The sequence below is a fragment of the Furipterus horrens genome, unplaced genomic scaffold (assembly GCF_987537825.1).
Source record: "Furipterus horrens unplaced genomic scaffold, mFurHor1.1.pri manual_scaffold_9, whole genome shotgun sequence".
Taxonomy (NCBI): domain Eukaryota; kingdom Metazoa; phylum Chordata; class Mammalia; order Chiroptera; family Furipteridae; genus Furipterus; species Furipterus horrens.
Genome location: NW_028327179.1, coordinates 34,660,225 through 34,672,248, shown reverse-complemented (window position 1 = coordinate 34,672,248; position 12,024 = coordinate 34,660,225). Strand labels below are relative to the sequence as shown.

General features: G+C 39.3%; 1 protein-coding gene and 1 pseudogene across 2 annotated transcripts in view; both read left to right on the top strand.

Moving 5' to 3' along the window:
- Positions 1–12,024, top strand: part of CDK14 (cyclin dependent kinase 14) — a 564,775-nt gene that overhangs the window by 101,479 nt on the left and 451,272 nt on the right. The gene's annotated exons all lie outside the window — the stretch shown is intronic.
- Positions 4,550–5,493, top strand: LOC150001583 (calreticulin pseudogene; annotated as a pseudogene).

The following is a 12,024-nucleotide window of genomic DNA, read 5'->3' as shown; positions in this document are numbered from 1 at the left end:
AAGGTGAGAGGGAAAGTAATGATTACCTTATAAGTACCAAGGATACAGAGAAAGCCAAGAGGAATAGAAGGGAAACAATGATTAAAAACAAAAACAAAAACAATGAAAACAAACCATTTAACATTAACTAACAGGCCTTTAATTAAAAAAGAAACATAGTATTCTTTAGAATACTAAGAAACTTACGCATTCTGTATTAAACTTCTTTATACAAGTAAATGCTAAATATTAAAATCAGACCAACTGTTTTAACCTTAAAAATATGGGACTTTTTATATGCCCCTTGTTTCGACTAACTGAACTCTTTTATTTTAATTGGAAGCTCATAGTGGATAAACTAGATTATTTCATATCTGAATGATCAATTGCCAGTATTTTTACTAATTAAAAAAACATTACTGAAAAATCTTGTTGAACATTTCCCTACTTAATGTGGTATTAATATTTAGTATTATAAGTGAATGACCTGATGTGCTGTGCATGCACTAGAGGATCTGTCCTTTAATTAAAGACTCATGTAAGTGTTCTTGAATTCAAGACCTAATAGATCAAAAGTTGAAAATATTCAAATAGGAACCTGCTGAGAAAATGTTTCCTTTGGAAAGTTAGCTAAAGATTTGTGAACAGGAAACTGAATACCTTTAGATAGGAATGGTAAGGAGAGAAATAATCATTTAAGACTTACATGGCATGTCTTATTTCTATGCAGAACTTGAGCAGCTGAATTGCTACTTAACTAAGAACAGACAGGATTACGTGGGTTATGTAATCTTATGTGACAAGAGTAATTTTTCCCAAATGAAATTCTTATTGCTGTTTCCTTGCTTATGGCTCCTTTGCTACAAGATAAACTTAAAATTCAGGCTGGCACACAAAACCCTTCATGGTTGCGCATTCTGCTTTCAGTCTTATACCAAGCCCCACCTTTCACTTGTCCTGCTTCCTTCTCTCCCAACTTTCCCCAGATCTTCTATAGGGAACTACCTGTATGCCCCAACAGATATCCTTCAATTTCCTACCTATTTATCTTACCCATGATGCTCTTTCTGTCTAAAAATCTCCTAGCTAGCACTATGAGGCTCTAAAAATTCAACTTGCAGTATATTTAATGGTTCCTTTTGGCATTATAAATCTGTAATAAACAATTGAGATATCTATTATCTACCCCAGTTAGCAAAGAGTAACAGTATAGAAATGATTCATTCATGTATTTATTCAACAACTATTTATTGAGCACCTACTATTTGCCAGGCATTATTCTTGGACCTGGGGATTTAAGACTGAGCAATACAGAGAAATTTCTGCCACCATAGAACTTTTACTTTAGTGGGGATGACAGACTGATAGTAAATATAAATATAATATAATGGTCAAGAAGAAGTGCAAGCAATATAAAACAAAACAAGGAAAGAAGAGAGACATGTGGGGCAGTGTTGGTAGAATGGTCAGGGAAATTATTTCTGAGAAGGTGATGTTTGAGTATAGATCTCAGAGAAGGGAGGAAGCAAACTGTGGGACTATCTGGAGGAAGAGAGTGCAGCGGCCTTGAGATATAGGCCGCTGGCCAGATATATGCCCTGGCCAGATAGCTCAGTTGGTTAGATCATCGTCCCCATACGCCAAGGCTGTGGTTCGATCCCCGGTCAAGGGACATACAAGAATCAACCAATGCAAAATAAGTAGAACAACAAATCTCAATCTCTCTTTCTCTCTCAAATCCATCAGTAAATAGAAAAATTAAAAGAAAAAAATCACTGAACTAGAGGGGCTTAACATTCTTAAGAACCAGGAAGGAGCTCAGGGTGGCCGGAGGACAGTGAACAAAGGGACTTGTGAGCAGGTCATAGTTAGAATGTAGCATTTCATTCTAAATCAGAAACTTTCAGATTTTGAGCAGAATAGCGATAGGTTTTAAAATCTTGACTATTGTGTGTAGGCTAGGGCAGGGAGAAGAATAGGAAAGTAGCATCAGAAAGCCACATTAGAAGGCTGTTTTGATCATCATGGAGACTTAGGATGGAATGGAAGCCGCGGAGGTCAAAGAAGTGGGTGGATTTGAAATATGTTCTGAAAGTAGAGTCAAGAGAACCAGCTGTTGAATTGGATGTAGGGTATCAGGGAGAACAAACAAGGATCCTCAAGTTTTTGACTAGAGAAATAAAGTGTATTCATAGTAGAGGCCATTTATTGAGATGGAAAATATTTGGGGAGGTAAGCAGCACTGGGAGGGCATGGAATCAGTAATTTGATTTTGGACTTGTTAAATTTGAGATTTATATTCTATATATGAAAGGAATTGTCACAAAAGTAGTTATATGAATGTGGGGATAAGGGAAAGGTATGGCCTGGAGATAAAAATTTAGGGACCTTCAGTGTATTGATGGCATTTAAACATTGCATTTAAGATCACCTAAGGAGAGAGGATAAGAGGTCAAACGTCATAGTCCTGGGATACTTCATCCTTAGAGTTTGAGAAGAGAAACCTCCAGCAAAAAGAGACTGAGAAGACAGAAGTAGTAAGGTAGGAAGAAAGGGAGTTTTAAAACGGAGGAGGTGATCAGTTGGGGTGGTTGCTGCTGAGCGGTCCAGGTGAGGTCTGGGAATTGCACCCTGGGCGTGGCATCGCAGAGGCCACTGCTGACCGTGGTGGAGTGGAGAGGACAGAAGCCTGAGTAAAATGAGCTGAAGAATGAAGGGCAGCTTTTGCTTTTATTGCCTTTGCTTTTGGTCTCAAAAAATCATTGCTAAGATCAATGTGTAGTAATCATTTCACAATATATACATATATCAAATAATTATGTTGTAAACCTAAAGCTAATACAATGTTGTATGTCAATTTTATCTCAATACCACCCACCCCTCAAAAAAATGAAAACAAGGAAATGCAGGGGGCCAATTTGATACACTGCTTTTTGAGGAATTTTGTTACAAAGGGAACCAGAGTTACGAAGCTATAGTTGGGAGCGTTGAGGGATCAACAGAAGATAACTTTGGGAAAAATGACTGTCATTCTCTACTCTCTTATTGTTAAACAAAAAGACATGCTGAGTTGAAGCAGTTCTTAGCTCCTCTATTTACAGTCCCTATAAACATGAGAAAATTGTCATCAGAAAACATATTGCTTTTTATATTCTCTATTGTGTTAAAGATCTTTTTATAAAGTACCAGCTTTTAGTGCATTTACAGCATGCTTTTTTCTTTTAACTTCTCAGATGTTAGATAGCGTCTTTGAATTGATAGAAAGCTGAACTGCTCTTTGTGAGATTTTCTATAAACCTAGAAGTAATTTCAGGATAAAAATTCTAGAGAGGGCTTGTATGTCTGAAGCAAAATTAGTGACAGATATAGTATTCTAATTCTTTTAGAATACCTAACTGGGATTAAAAGAATCAAACATTTTCCTGATAAAAAGAAGTGTTGGATGGGTATGTCAATTGTTAAAAAAAATTAAGAGGGACTTAAATACTTAAAGAAAAGTAGCAGATACATGCTACTTGATGTTTATTCTGATAGGTGGGGTTGGGTTAATTTTGATTAAAGTGACTTGCCAACGCAAAAAAGGTATGTTTACCTTACATATTCAGTGCATATGGAGAATATCTGGGAGAAGGGGTCATCTTCAGAGTCCTGTGGGCGTGGTATTTTTCTTGCTCTAATTTCATGCTAATTGCAATAATAGCACAATAATGAATTCTGTTGATTAATTATGGTACCAAATCTTAAAATGTAATTTGTTGGTTGTACTACCTTTTGCTGTTTGTACGTTGTGGTAAACTACTCTGTAAATGAGAGATCAGAATGGTGGTGGCTTCTTGTGATTGAGATTTATCACATGTGGGTAGACTCTGCTTCCGCATAGACATCATCATGGATGAATCCCCAAATTTTAACAAGGAAGCCAGTTGTCTGTGTATGTTTTGAAAGCTGATGCCTCCTAATTTTATTCTTTCTTTGGTCAGAGGGAACGTTTTGTTTAGTTTGATATCAGAAGATGGAGTCCTGCTTGCTGATTGGCACGGATTTTCTTAAAATACCCCTAATTTTTTTTAGAAATTTGTGCCTGACAATTAAGAACTATTTATTTGAAAAGTTACTTGGTTGCTGCTGACAAAATTGATTTTTGATGAGTTTTTTTTTTTTTTTTTTTTTTTTTTTTTAAATTCTTCTCTTGTCCAAAGTTTCAAGTGACAGCCAGGTAAGAATACATTACTTTGTCTGATTTTTCTGATGGTAAATGTAAAACTCACTTCTTCTAGCATTCATGACTCCTGAAATTTCCTGTGTGTGTCCTGATGTGGTAAAATCTCTTACGATTCTAATTTCTTCAATAAACATATCTTTAACCTGCAGGTTTGTAGTTACGGTGGAGAAATATGATAGATAGAAAAGAAAGTTGAGAGAGAGAGAAGAGAGAACGAGAGTGAGTTAAATTTTTTTCATTAAAACTCATAGAGACTCCTTGCCTCCCACAAGCCCCGCCTGCCCCGGCCCTCCCTTCTGTTGGCCTGCAGACCTTGAGAACCCCAGCACCCATGCGCGCTTTGCAGCCATGGAGGTCCCTGGAAGCCTGTTGAAGAAAGTCAAGCTGAGCAACAACGCGCAGAACTGGGGGATGCAGAGAGCAACTAATGTCACCTATCAAGCTCATCATGTCAGCAGGAACAAGAGAGGTCAGGTGGTGGGGACCAGAGGTGGCTTTCGTGGTTGCACAGTTTGGCTAACAGGCTTATCTGGAGCAGGGAAGACCACAGTGAGCATGGCTTTAGAGGAGTATGATAACACCTATGAGGTGAAAATTGACAATAGCCAGGCGGAGTCAGGCTCCCTGGAGGATGATTGGGACTTCCTGCCACCCAAGAAGATAAAAGATCCTGATGCTTCAAAGCCAGAAGACTGGGATGAGCGGGCCAAGATTGATGACCCCACAGACTCCAAACCTGAGGACTGGGACAAGCCTGACCACATCCCTGACCCCGATGCTAAGAAGCCTGAGGACTGGGATGAAGAGATGGATGGAGAGTGGGAACCGCCGGTGATTCAGAACCCAGAATACAAGGGCGAGTGGAAGCCCCGGCAGATTGACAACCCAGATTACAAGGGCACGTGGATCCACCCAGAGATCGACAACCCTGAGTACTCTCCTAATAGCAATATCTATGCCTACGAAAACTTCGCCGTGCTGGGCCTAGACCTCTGGCAGGTCAAGTCTGGCACCATCTTTGACAACTTCCTCATCACCAACAATGAAGCGTATGCTGAACAGTTTGGCATGAGACTTGGGGTGTCACAAAGGCAGCAGAAAAGCAAATGAAGGACAAGCAGGATGAGGAGCAGAGGCTGAAGGAGGAGGAGGAGGACAAGAAGCGCAAGGAGGAGGAGAAGGCAGACAAGGACGGTGATGAGGAAGATGAAGATGAAGATGAAGAGGACGATAAGGAGGAGGAGGAGGAGGAGGATGCTGCCCCTGGCCAGGCCAAGGATGATGAGCTGTAGGGGCCATGCCACTGTTTCCAGGGCTGGACTGAGGCCTAAGCGCTCCCACCACAGAGCCAGTTGCGCCAAATAATGTCTCTATGAGACTGGAGAAACTTTCCTTTTTTTCCAGGCGGGTTCCAGTTTGGGGTGGATTTTGGTATTGTCCCCCCCACCCCACCCCTTTTTTTTTTCATTGGTGTTTTGTCTGATTATCCATCGGCCCTCATCTTTCTTGGCATCTTTGCCTTCCTCTGTCCCCTTTCCCCAGATCCCTTAATTCCCCCTCCAACTTGGGGGTAAGAGGGGTGTGGAAGAGAAGCCCCAGGCCCAAGATTCCATCTGTTCTCCTTCCTGGAGCCCAGAGGTGGGGCAGGAAAAGAGGATGGCGTCTCCAGCACTGAGGAAGAATGGGGCTCCTAGGGCCTGAGCTCTACCCCTACCCCTTCCCTTTCTCTGCTGCCTTCAGGAAAAAACAAACAAACAAACAAAACAACTCATAGAGAACTATAAATAGCTCCTTCTACCTTTAGCCAAAGGAAATATCAAGAAGAAAGGCTCTAATAAGGTATCACCTATAGCTGTTAAAGAAGTGGTTGAATTTCACAGAATGGTGCAAAAGCAGAAGTGCAATGGCAATGGAAATAGAAATATAGATACCGAAGAAGAGTCAAATCATTAGGAACTGGTGGACATAAGGAGTGACTGAGAAAATGAGCCTGAGAGCCCATAGCTGATACAGAAGGCAGTGCCCAGGCTGATGTGAAGCAAGAGAACTGATCCCTCTTGCAGGAGTATGAGCCCCGGGACAAAGGGGAGTCCATGGTGCCTAAAGGCTTAGTGTGTCTAGTCACCTCTAAATATGCTTTATGCTTATCACTGTGGTGTAAAAGCCTTTGCTTTACTGAACGTGTTTTAAGCAATTTATGTGCTACTTAGCCTCACAGCAATGCTCTGAAGTATGTATATGAACTGTTACTACTATTATTATTATTACCTGTATTATTATCCTTACAAGTTAGGTATCTTACCAAAGGCCCAGATTGGCAACCCAGGTTTGTTCAATTCTTCTTTTTAAAAAAAAAAAAATTTTATTTATTGATTTAAGAAAATATTTTTAAAAGATTTTATTTATTTATTTTTAGAGAGAGGGGAAATGAAGGAGAAATAGAGGGAGAGAAACATCAATATGCGAGAGATACATCCATTGGTTGCCTCTCACACACCCGCAGCGGGGGACCTGGCCTGCAACCCAGGCTTGTGCCCTGACTGGAAATCAAACTGGTGACCTTTTGGTTCATAGGTGGGCACTGAAGCCACTGAGCCACACCAGTTAGGGCTTTATTTATTGATTTTAAAGAGAGAGAGAGAGAGAGAAAGAGAGAGAGAGAGAGAGAGAGAGAGAGAGAGAGAGAGAGAGAGAGAGAGAGAGAGAGAGAGAGAGAAACATTGATTTGTTGTTCCACTTATTTATGCACTCATTGGTTGATTCTTGTATGTGCCCTGACCAGAGATTGAACCTGCAACCTTGGTGTATTGGGACGACACTCTAACCAACTGAACTACCAAGCCAGGGCTGGGTTTGTCCAATTTTTGAGCTCATGTTCTCCAACTAGCTATTCTGCGTCTGAACTTATGTTGAAGTCAGTACTTCAGTGTACCTGTTTATATGATTTCATCCATGATGTTTCTTTTCTCCTTATCAAACCTGTTTCATGCCTTAGAGTTCTGAGTTAAGGAACCTTGGGACGTGGAGAGGAAATATCTAAATCAGGGTTGGCCCGCGCCACGTTGTGGCTCTTGAGGTCAGGTGGTCCAGCTGGTGCTGTGGTTACTGCGTGCCCATAGAAGGAACTGGTCATGAAGTGTTCAGTCAGGAAGTATGAACTGTTTTGGATATGAACTTTTATATGAACTGAATCTTCCTTAAACAATTATGAGAAACAATGACTATTGAGGGAATCTGGTACTTTATGGGAGGATTCAAAAAACTAAGCTATTCAATCGGCCTTTGTTTTGTGATAAGTAAAACTCATCTTCCCTAAATTAGAATAAATATTGGGGAGAGGAATGAGAGGGAAAGAGGGCCTCTGAGCTCCCCACGACTAGCTGTTGCAACAATTTCCAAAGCTCAGTTTTCCGTAAGGAATATGGAAAAGGAGTTTGGCTGTCTGCATCCAGGACAACTAGGAAAGAGCACATCTTTGAACCATATGGACAGGCAGTGGACTTGGAGTCCCTGGAGTCCATCCAAATAATCTTCACCAGAGGGGAGAAAAGAACCATTGTTCACCAGGGTTCAAATCGCGGAAATTGTTCCGCTCTTCTGGGCTGTGCTCCTATCATATTACAAAGGGTCTTTGTTAAATTATCAAATTACATCCAGATATAGATAGCAATTCTTGTGCTAAGAGTAATTATTGCTAGTCTTTGGATATACATTCCCCCAGCCCCCAACATCTTACCTATTGAATTCTTTGTGACTCTAGTATTCAGAATTTTATTACCAAAAGTGAAAAATCGGCCTGTTTTGCTGGATCCATCATTCTGAGGTCTCTTTCCTCCTGAACTCCCATGCTATTTCCTTTAGTTTTTCTATGGCAATAATTTCTTATGTTGTGCTTATTTGTGTATCTGTGAGAGCAGCAGTTGTGTCTCATTCATATTTATACCCCCTATAGTACTTAATACAAAGGTTTTAAGTGGTTGGCAAATGAATAGAACGTGACAAAAACCCTTTAGTAATGAAATACAGAAAATGTGGTTTACTTTGTAATGTCTTTGTAGTGCGTTCTTTAGATGTTCCATAATTCCCTAGTGTACCTTTGTGGCTTTTTCCAAAATCCACTTCTTTAATTTTTAATAACACTTTCTTTCATAACCAGAGGACTTTAAAGCCCGGAGTTGGTGCAACCAAATTGATTTCCCTTTCGTAATTCCTATGACATTTGTTAGCTACTTATGGGTGGTGATATTTGCCAACACTTTATAAATGGAGTCTGTAAAGCTAAGTCAGTTTATTTTCCTTTAGGTAATGGGCCTAGAATTTGAATACCTGCTACCATAGCAACTTGGTGCCTGGTTAAATTAATTGGTCCAAGTATTCAGGCTTTTGAAAGGTACAGATAACTGATTAATAAGTAATGCTCTATGACTTATGGCAGTTATACAATTTCCCCTGTTAAATTAAAATTTAAAAATTTAAAATATATATGATAATTTAGTATAAATTTATAGAAATGCTATTATATATTGTGGGTGTGTGTAGTAGCTTTGTAAAAGCCTTTGGTTGCTCTTAAACCCATCCTTCCTTTCCATCATATAAGTCAACATCAACCTTAAGTCTCTTTTTTTCCTAGAGTTTAAAGCAACACACCTATTAGTTACTTAGCTCTAGCTTTGGTGTTCGTGCCTTACACTCATTCTGCATCCTTTTGTGCATGTATTTCCATGAGAACTATTACTCTTGGTTACCAGGAACTGAAAATCACCCTAATTTATTGGGAGGATGGTGTGGCTGAATAGGAACAAGGGCTGAGCAGCCGCACTTTAGAAAGTCAGGCAACCAGGCGGGGCTAAGGAGGACCCCAGCGGCCAGGACCAGGGATTCCATGTGTCCAGTGCTGCCTGTCCCTTGCCCTCATCTCTCGATTCTTATTCTTGGTGGTTATAGGATTTCAGTCCAGCTTCTCTTCAGAGCTGGAGACACTAACACTACTGGCTTCTAATCTGATACTTTCTCTGCGTGACCACCATCGGGAGGGGGATAGGGTGCAACTCAGTTCTGGTTGGAAAAGTCTCAGGAAATGACTAGTCTGGTCCTGGACTGGATGAGGTGCGGCCCTCCCTGGGCTGCCGGGGATGCTGTGGGGGAGGAGCCATTCCGGACACTTAGCTTATTTTAATAACCACTCATGAAAAACATTCCACAAGGAGTGGCAGAAAGGATTCAACCGATATTTGTGTGCTGCTGTTGTCACTGCTTTACTGGTTACAAAAGGAGTGTAGGAGTAAATTAAAACAGGGAACCTCGTTCTCTGTTAGGCCAGGGAGACTGACTGGTGAGAGGGTCATCTGATGATTCTTAGAGAAGTGACCCCTTTGGTTTGCTTTCTGTTCTTTGATAGTGATGCACATGTAGTTTTAGACTGATCTAAATTAATACCCCAGTATTAGCTTGAAAACACAAATACTAAGACATGGGTCACAGGAAAGTTAATTAAATTACATAGGAGCGCATTTTAATTTCAGTTGTGAGTTATCTTTTCATTATTGGGAGTGTTTACTGTTGAATGTTAAGTATTGTTATTCATTCTTTTCTACTGTCCTGCTTCCTGTTTTATGTCTTAGGTGTATAGAGTAACAAAAAGGGAGAAAATTATTTAATGAATACTTTTTATTTTAATATTTTAAAGTACATACTAGAATTAGTGTCAGGGAATTCCTAGATTTAAAAATGTCAACTGTAATTTGAAATTGTTTCTTATTTGTCCATTTGGCAGGAAGTGTTTTTCCTTTGGGTTTTTTTTTTTCTGGTTTTCAAAGTGAAATTTTATAAAACTGGGATGAAGTTCCTAAAAGCAGTAAAGCTGCCTTATATCCCTGAACTAGAAAGCCCTGTCTCACCTTTTCATAGTTAACTCAGAAACTTAGGTAAGTTTTTAAAAAACAAGCCGTAGTTCCTTAAGAAGCTTTGTCATAGTCCTGGGTTTGTTGGCTTTCTCCTTATTGGCACCCTGACTTCAGGAGAGAAAATCCTCACATCTGTTCTGAGAGCCTCCTGCCTTTCTTCTCGCTGCTACTGAGGATTTTGTGTCTGCCACCGAGGTCTTATAATTTAATGCATATTTCTCAGATCATGTTAGCACAACACATTTGGAACTCTCTGATACTGCTCTTTTTGTGAATGTGGTCATGATAAAATCCCTTGTACATCTGGATCTTCTGCTCATTTCATTCATGGGACATGGTGCCACATCAAAAATCCAGTTGTGCTTTTTTTTTTTTTGCTGGGGTATGAATAGGAAAAACTTTACCAGGCCATGAACGTGTCCATGCCTTTTGTATGCCACCTGAATAAATAATAACTACATGAATGTGTATGCATATGTATGTTTTAATGCAAATACAAGTCTTATGTGAAAAGGATTAGAAACTTAACTGAGGAAAGCAAAGACTGACGTGTAGACATGTTACCTGGGGTCATTGAGGGCAGCCCACTGGGAAACACAACATACAGGGGGGAGGAAAATTGCTTTCTAAAAAGGAGAAGCCTTGGCTAGAAGTGTTAGGTTTCAGATTTTTAAAATGTAGGCAAAAAATAAGGCCTGTCTTTTTTCTTTTTAATTCTCAACTGAGGATATTATTGATTTGAGAGAGAGAGAGAGAGAGAGAGAGAGAGGAAGAAACATTGATCAGTTGTTTGCTGTTTGTGCCCAAGTGGAGATCAAACTCACGACCTAGGTATGTGTACTAACTTGGGATCGAACATGTAACTTTTTTTTGGTGTATGGGATGGTACTCCAGACAAGTGAGCAACTGGCCAGCGCAAGGCCTGTCTTTTCATTATTTTAATCTGCATCTACCTGTTTCTGTTACTAGGTTCATGATTGTGAACCTTGTATGCTGCTTTTTACTAACATAATTTCAAGTTCACCTGTTATAGTCTTTGGACTTTTAATTTCCAACCTATAGGAAGTTCATAACTGAGCTTTTTTCACCTGGACATATTCTCTGCAGTTCCCCAGTCCAGGATATATCTCTAGCCAAGAAACAAAAATAGAGCATCTGTCCTACGTAAGTCTCAGTGTCGGCACTGTGGCGAAGGGAGAGATGAAGAAGATACAGCCCATTTGGGTGTTTGATAGGAGTGTCTTGTTTTTAATTAGTGTTATGGATGCATTAGGGTTTTGAATGGTCTGCCCTCAACCTTATTTTCCCTAAAAGCCTTTTTGTTTTTAGGGTGCAGTTTAACAGAATGCAGTGTGATTTTTCGGGAACAAATTTATCCAACTGTGATAGAATTACATATGTTTACTGATAAAATTTGAAATGCCATGAATGACATATGGGTGTTTTTGGTATTGTGGTTAAGTAATGGCTTTTAAATATTTAATTCAAACTCTTTCAGTGTGTTTTGAGAAAGTATTTTAAGTAACTAATATTTCTTTGAATATATAGGAGTGTAAGTAATGACTGGCATCCACAGGGAACTTAATTAAGTCCTAAAATTTTAAGGGTTTATTAAAAGAATTTAGAGTCTAACTTTTCTAAAACATCATGAACATTTTTAATCAATCATATCCTGAACATTTCACTGTAAAAGTTCAAAATAAAAAAGAAATTACTAAGGCTACATGGAATTACAATAATTTGAAATTTAAACTGTTTTGGGGAAATTTTTGTTGTCTATCCTTTTCCAAAATAAAATATTTTCTCTCTTTAAAAGCTTAAAGGTTTAATGAAACTAATTGATAATGTAGGTGACTTGTATTAGATTTATATGCATAAAATAGTCTACCGTTACCTCTTTCCTATTTTTAAAAAACTTTT